Raw genomic sequence first — 7603 nt, 5'->3', positions numbered from 1 at the left:
CCAGAAGGCTGGTGGTTCAAACCCACCAGCCACTCCTCGGAAGGAAGATGGGGCAATCTACTTCCATAGTGATACTGCCTTGGAAACCCAAGGAGCAGTTGCTATGAGTCGGGTCCGACTCAATGGCACACAACAACAACAACAACAGCTGATAAATCAATGGATGAAACAAATCACTTTGTGGTATCAGAGTTTGTGTTCCTGGGAGTCTCCAATTCCTGGGAGATCCAACTTGTCCTCTCTGTGTTCTCTTCCATGTTTTTTGTGGCAAGCTTGATGGCAAACTCCTTCATTGTTCTTACAGTGACTTCTGACCCTCACTTATACTCGCCATGTACTTCCTGTTGGCCAATCTCTCCTTTATTGACTTGGGTATTTCTTTTGTCTTTTCCCCCAAGATGATTGATGACCTTTTCAGAAAACACAAAATCATCTCCTTTGGAGGCTGCATTGCTCAGATCTTCTTTCTTCATGTCATCGGTGGTGTGGGGATGGTGTTACTCATAGCCATGGCCTTTGACAGATATGTGGCCATCTGTAAACCTCTCCACTATTTTACTATAATGAACCCAAAAATGTGTATTTTACTCTCAGTTTCTGCATGGATAATTGGTTTGATCCACTCTGCCATTCAACTATTTTTTGTTATACAATTGCCATTTTGTGGCCGTAATGTACTGGACACATTTTACTGTGATCTCCCTAAATTTATCAAACTTGCCTGCACAGACACCTATAGACTAGAGTTTATGGTCACAGCCAACAGTGGGTTTTTTATCTCTGGGGTCATTCTTCATATTGACCACCTCCTACATTTTTATCCTGATCACTGTTCAGAAACACTCCTCATGTGGCTCATCCAAGGCTCTCTCTAATTTATCAAGTCATATCATGGTGATGATATTGTTCTTTGGTCCTTGCATTTTTGTTTATACCTGGCCTTACCCCACATCACACCTAGAAAAATATCTTGCATTTTTTGATGCAGTTCTTACTCCTTTTCTGAATGCAGTCATCTACACTTTCAGGAACAAAGAGATGAAAATGGCTATGAGGAGAGTATGCAGTCAACTTTTTGTTTATAAAAGAATTTCTTAAATGACCATATGTTATGAAATTTCCTTATTTTCTTAGAGATTACTCCAGGAAATTTATATTATTTTAAAAGCAAGAGTTATATGTCCTAGATTAAAATGACATGATTCTTTAAAAATTTTTACTGAGAAGTTGTATTGCTTGCCTACTATTGACTGAAACATCTAGTGGAGTAAAAAGTATCTCCAGGAGAAGAACAATTTCTTGTTTCTCAGGACATATTACTTTGGCTAATTTATCATGCTCCAGGGTTCAAAACCAACCCTCTTCAATGTCACAGAGTTGGTAAAATAAGGTATTAATGACTAATCCGAAACAAAATTAAATTTGATGTAGTTTTTAAGCAGTATGTATATAAACTGAAATGTTAATAGTCATACTTTTGAACTTAAATGTATTTTTTTTTTATTTTTTAAAACCAATGTTGTCATGTACTTTTGAAGAGTGGCTATTGAAATATTCAAATACATTAAAAACCTTTCTTAAATTCTATGGTTTGGTATTTTTCACTTATTGGTAATTTATTTGCATGCATATTTGACCTCCTAAAGGAATCTAACAGCCATCATTTTTATCCTCAAATCTTACATTGTCTTTTTTGTAGTTGGTTACAAAAATATGTGTATCTAGTGAAAGTATAGGTTGTTATACATTCTGTCATCGTCTCTGATAGAAATGCATACATTAATGCTCTGGAAATTTCTTATTCATTGAGTGAGTTTGGGTCCCTCTCTGAGTGTGGTAACAATGTGAATACCAGGATACTTTAATATTCAATGGTGGTGCTGTGGTTATGGCATTGATCTGCTAACCAAAATGTCAGCTCTTCAAACCCACCAGCTGCCAGAGAAAGATGAAGCAGTCTGCTTCCATAAATATTTATAGCCTTGGGGACCTTACCTTGGAAGGAAGACTTGGCAATCTACTTCCGTAGAGATACTGCCTCGGAAACCCAAGGAGGGGTCACTATGAGTCAGATCTGACTCGATGGCAGTGAGTTTTTTTTTTTGGGGGGTGGGGAACCTTACGAGGGCCGCTGTGAGTTGGAATCAATTCAATGGCAGTGGGTTTTTTACTCATTGCAAATAGAAGTTAAAATAAACACAAATATTCCCAAACATTTTCCATTGCTCTCACTAGTTGCTGTCAAATTGAGCATAATCATGGTGACTCCATGTGCATCAGAGTGGAACTACACTCCATAATTTTCTCTGGGAGTGGATCACTAGGCCTTTCTTCTGAGTTTTCTCTGGGGGTACTCATTTTGTTTAGCAGTGAGTGTGTTAACTTTCTACATCACTCGGGTTGTTATAATGGCAATTCCTAATTCTTTGCAAATATCGTAAGAAAGTAAATGTTGGAGTGGTTAGCTCAAGTTTTAAATGTAGATACTATTTGTTTAATAGTGAGCCTGACTGGAATTTTCAGCAAAAATGTCCTGCAGGCCAACTTGGAGGCAAGCACTGAAAGCTAGCCACACTAAAGAAAGTAAAAATTGCCTTAGTATTTAGATAAAGCAGTAAAACATGACAATATTTACATGACAAAATGGCAAAATTAGTATATTTGTTCTGTGTGGCTCCTAATGGGTACTGATTGTCCACTTTGTACACATTTCACTAGGGATGAATAGATTGTAAATAAAAATTTAGGCTGACCTTGACTTTCAAAATTCATGCTGCTGTTGTTGTTTGCCATAGAGTCAATTCTAACTCATGACATACTTGTGTGTGCAGAATAGAACTTCTCCACAGGGTTTTTAATACATGACTTTTTGGAAGCAGAACACCAGGTTTTACTTCTGTGTCATATCTGTGTGTGTTTGTACTGGGCAAGGTGGTAAACTCCACAAAATGGTTCCCAGATCGCATCCTGTTCAGCCAAATGCGGGATAATTTAGTCATCCCTGCCCCTTCCCTTTCCTTTTGCTGGCCAAATCCTTAGTTAGTCTTATGAAGAGCACTTACAGCCAGCACCACTGACTCATACCAAATTCATAACACCCGTATGTTAGTTCCTCAAACAAGGTATAAGTATCTCTGAGAATAGGGAAGTGTTTAGTAGACTTTGAAACTGACCAGCTGGCCACTGCTGGATGCAAAGTCGCTTTACCTGTAAGCCCTCCTCCCCCTCTCTTTAGAATAAAACTCTTTCATGTCTCTGAGCCACCTCAGGTACAGTTTTTGTGTCTCTGAATCACTTTTGTGGTGCTGGGCAACAACTGACACAATGTTGAAGCTTCAAATTTTTAGTAAGTAGTCCAGCGCTTAAACATTTGCACCACCCAGGTACTCCTTTGGATATGGGAGTTAATTTCATGGGAATTAATCTTTGGAGACAAATATATGGTCTATTTTTTTCATTGCAAGTTAGTAGAAGTGAGACCAAGAGTGAACTGAGAAAGAGGCTTGCTTCGCATGGATTTGGCAACAATTGAAGTAAAGGGCTAGTCTGGTTTCATCTGCTTTTATTAATCTATGTGGTGCCATTATATATATTTATATGCTGGTAAAATCAGATATATAGCTTATTGGGGGAATACAGTTAAAAACAAAATCCACTCCCAACCTAGAAAACCTTTCCACAAAAATAGAAGAGAAAGAGAATTTTATTATTGAATAAATGTTAAATGTGATGTGCATCACAGGCAATTGGTTAGTCTGCATGATAGAGGAATTTTACCCTGTATACAGCTGAGTGGATACTTACATTCACACTTTCAAGATAAAAATGCTAATTTTCTAATACCTTCTGGAAAGATATGTGAGTTTATGTTAATCTCCTTCTAGCAAACGTGGAGGTAGGGGTTGGCTACCTGATGTTACATTTTAAAGAGATGGTTGACTACCATGTCCTTGAGTTAACACCTTAGATTTACATAGTTTTCAGATTGTCAGAAAGATTTTACAATTAGAAGCTATCTAAAGTTAATTCAGAATAGTTGAGGAGGGAAGGCTCTTCTTCAGTATTGATTTGGGTGAAGAGAAGGGCAATGTACCAAATGTGAGTGATCAACATGGCGGCATTGAGGAAGAGGAAGACATAGAGAGGTGCATGGGAGGTACATACAACAAAGATGAACCCTTTTGCACAGAGAGTACTACATTGTCAGTGAAGGCAAACATGGGTATATGGGTGGATGGATGGGCGGACAGGCTGAACTATTAGGTATGTCTATGAAGCGGAGAGCATACCCAAGACCATGTATAGGGTTGGCAGACAATGGTCCTACAAGTGTATTTGTATGATCTGTAAGAATTCCTAGGTGTATAGTAGAGCTGACAAGGGACAAGTGGTAGTCACTTCTTGGTCACAGCCAGCTACCCAGAGGGACCGAATAGTTGAACCTGTGGCTCAGTACCATAGTCACAGGGGACATCAAGCTCAATTGGCATAACATACTACACAAAACATTGTTCTACCTCCTACTTTGGTGAGTAGCAACTGGGATCTTAAAAGTTTCCAAGCAGCCATCTAGATGCAATGATGGGTCTTTCCTCATTCAGAGCAAAGAAGAAGGAAGAAAACCAAAGATTCATGGAAAGAATTTGTCCTGGTGACTGGTACACCATGCAATTGGCAGCCTGTATGACTATGAGATCAGAACTAGATGGTGTCTGGCTTACCACTGTCAAATACTTAGAGGGGGATCTATGTAGGAGATCCTGGATAGAGAGGGAGAACAATGTGGAACAAAACTCAAAATCATTTTGGAAAAAAAAAGGGAGGGGGGCCAGGTTTGCTGGTCTGATAGAGCCTGGTGGAACCACTGAGACTATGACCCCTAGCTGCCCTTCAGGTCTGGAATTAAACTCACACCTGTGCCTTTCAGCTAAACAAAAGACAGGCATATAAGTTAAACATTTACCTGAGGTAGATACACTCCTTGGAGAGAACAATCATGGGAGAAAGAAGGGCTGTTTATGCACAGGGAGACAGCTCAGGGGGCAGGAGTGCATGGAGGGATGGACACAGGGAAGAGGTAACTATGGGGAGGAAGTGGGAGGGGAGCTGTTGCACTGTAGTAAATTGTAGTCAACGTCATGAGACAAAGTGTATGTGAATTGCCATATGGAAAGTGAATTTACTCTCTGAATTTTCACCCAAATCACAATTTAAAAAAGAAAGAAAGAAAAAAGGAAAAATAGATAAATAAATAAAAATTAAAAATAAATAATTTTATGGCACAGTAGTTAAAGCACTACACAGTTTAAAAAAAAAAAGAAAGAAAGTCAAAAGTTGGAACCTGCCATCTGCTCTCTGTGGGAGAAACATGTGGCAATCTGCTTCCACAAAGATTTATAGCCTTGGAAGCCTTATATGGCAGTTCTACATTGTCCTATAGGATCAGTATGAGTCAGAATTGTATTGATCGCAATGGGTTTTTTTTAGATTTGTCATTTCAAAAATCTTTTAGGATTATTAGTAAAACTTGTAAATAACTTTGACCTGTGATGATCTAAGAGACATCCGAGGTTATCGTTCTCCATGTTCCTTTAGCTCTTCCTTTCTAATCTAGTTTTCATGAACAGAATCTTTAGTCTCATGTGATTTAACCTTTTTGAAGTTAAATCAATGGGAATGAATGTGTTGATTTATAAGATGTGATGTGGCATATAAAATCAAGCCAGAGTCTGACCTATTTGTAATCTCACTGCAACTAATTCTAAGAACTCACTGTAGTATTTCACCTAGGTTTTACTTTTGCTGTTTAGAAACTCCATGTAATCTTTCCCTTAGATTTTACATTTGTTTCCTAAGAGACTCATCTCTAATTTTGAGAAAATTAGTTTCTTTATGGTTAAGATAAGGAATGTGAATATCTCACAGAAACTTTTGATCTCATTCACGCTAGATTTGTTGATGCTTTGTGCAAAGCAATACTTCATGGAAACTCTTTGCTTCCATTCCCTTCCAAAAATCTAATACACTGAACAAGGAAATTTCTAACAAGCCATTCCTGAAAGCATCCATCACGTCATTGCTTTGTAACCAGCATGATACTTCTTTGTGACCCTGTGTCTTACAATTATGTCTTTGGCCAATCCATGTATTTCAGCTGAATAATTGTAACCAATAATGTGAAAGGGCACGTTTCACTTTGTCCTCTCTTGAACTTGATTACTGTAAACCAATCAGAATATTATAATTTTATTTCCCCATTCAGCACAGTAACTTGCATTTTCCCTCTGAAATTTATGTGTGTCAGCCTGAGATTTAGATATCATCCATTGTAATGTTAATTTTGATTTAAATAAATCCGTTGGATTTTACTTCAGAGTAAGAATTTCAATTATCTAATACAGATGGAATTGGTGAACTGTATGTACATATATCACCATGGTTTGGAGAGGCATTGCTGAATTTTTTCTATGAAGGGATACCCCAAGGCATAACAATAAATGACCATATCCCTTTTCCCAAAGTCTGACTACAAATGGTATTGTCTTAAAAATATGTTTGTCAATTTGATAGGTAAAATGGAATGCCATTATTGTTTTAATTTGCAATTTGTTCTTTTAATTTGATTACTAATTTTGAAGTATATTTTTGAAACTCATGAATTCATAACTCTCACAAAATATACATAGAGTATGTACAAAAGATTTTACTTAAAGAGTTCATCAGAAACATACTATGACTGTTTCAAAGAGCATTTTAGATGCTAGAGAATAGATAATTGCTGAGTTAGATATAAAACTGGTTAATGTTCAACATGTTATAAATATGTGTGGTTTTCTGGTCCACTGGACAGAAATTATACACATCTCTTTTAGAAAAAAATCTGTAAATTAACAAGTAAGTTCAAATTAAAAAGTCTAGATCTATTAGAAATAAGTAGTAATATTTATATAAGTAATTTATAGATAACTATTTGTATTTATATAAATATTATTACTTATAATAACATTTACAATAGTAAGTGAAGAGATGAATTAAGTACATTCTCCTAAACAATCTTTGGATAGCCTTTGCCCTCAAAGGTTGTTGAAAGGATGTGTCCACGTATTTCCTTTAGATTTTGTAATTTAATATATTTATTAGCTTTTACATTTTTTTCCTTTGCTATTTAGCTATTCATTTTCTCTCCTACTGATTCTACTACGTTTCATTTGCTAGAGTAGAAGAAGGTATCCTTCTATAATTATTCATGTATTCTCCATTATTTTAAATATCTTTTATTTCGTTGATTTGTAAAGAAAAATCTCATTATATTTAAAATCCAAGATAATTATATTTGGGTCCTATTTTGAATCTGTAATGTTATTATAGCTCTTAATTATATGTTCTAGTATTTATAGTTTTTTTGTGAATTGTCATATGTACTTGAAATATGTTGCTCTTTGACAATTTTTTCAGTTAATTTACTTGGACTTTGAATAAACATTGAATATTTCTTTAATTTTTTTTCTTTTGCCCATTCTTTGTTTTGTACTAGTTATTAACATATAAAGTGTGACATTGAGAGTTAGAGAGATGCAAAATCATTAAAAAAAGGGGGATCAGT

The 7603-nt window shown here is 36.2% G+C and overlaps 1 pseudogene; it reads left to right on the top strand.

Annotated features, from left to right (window-relative positions):
* Positions 1-159: 159 nt before the first annotated feature.
* Positions 160-1098, top strand: LOC103213208 (annotated as a pseudogene).
* Positions 1099-7603: the final 6505 nt, after the last annotated feature.

The sequence above is a fragment of the Orycteropus afer genome, unplaced genomic scaffold (genome assembly GCF_000298275.1).
Source record: "Orycteropus afer afer isolate SDZICR_OR568_19922 unplaced genomic scaffold, OryAfe1.0 scaffold01411, whole genome shotgun sequence".
Lineage (NCBI taxonomy): Eukaryota > Metazoa > Chordata > Mammalia > Tubulidentata > Orycteropodidae > Orycteropus > Orycteropus afer.
This window is presented reverse-complemented; position numbering and strand designations above follow the sequence as displayed.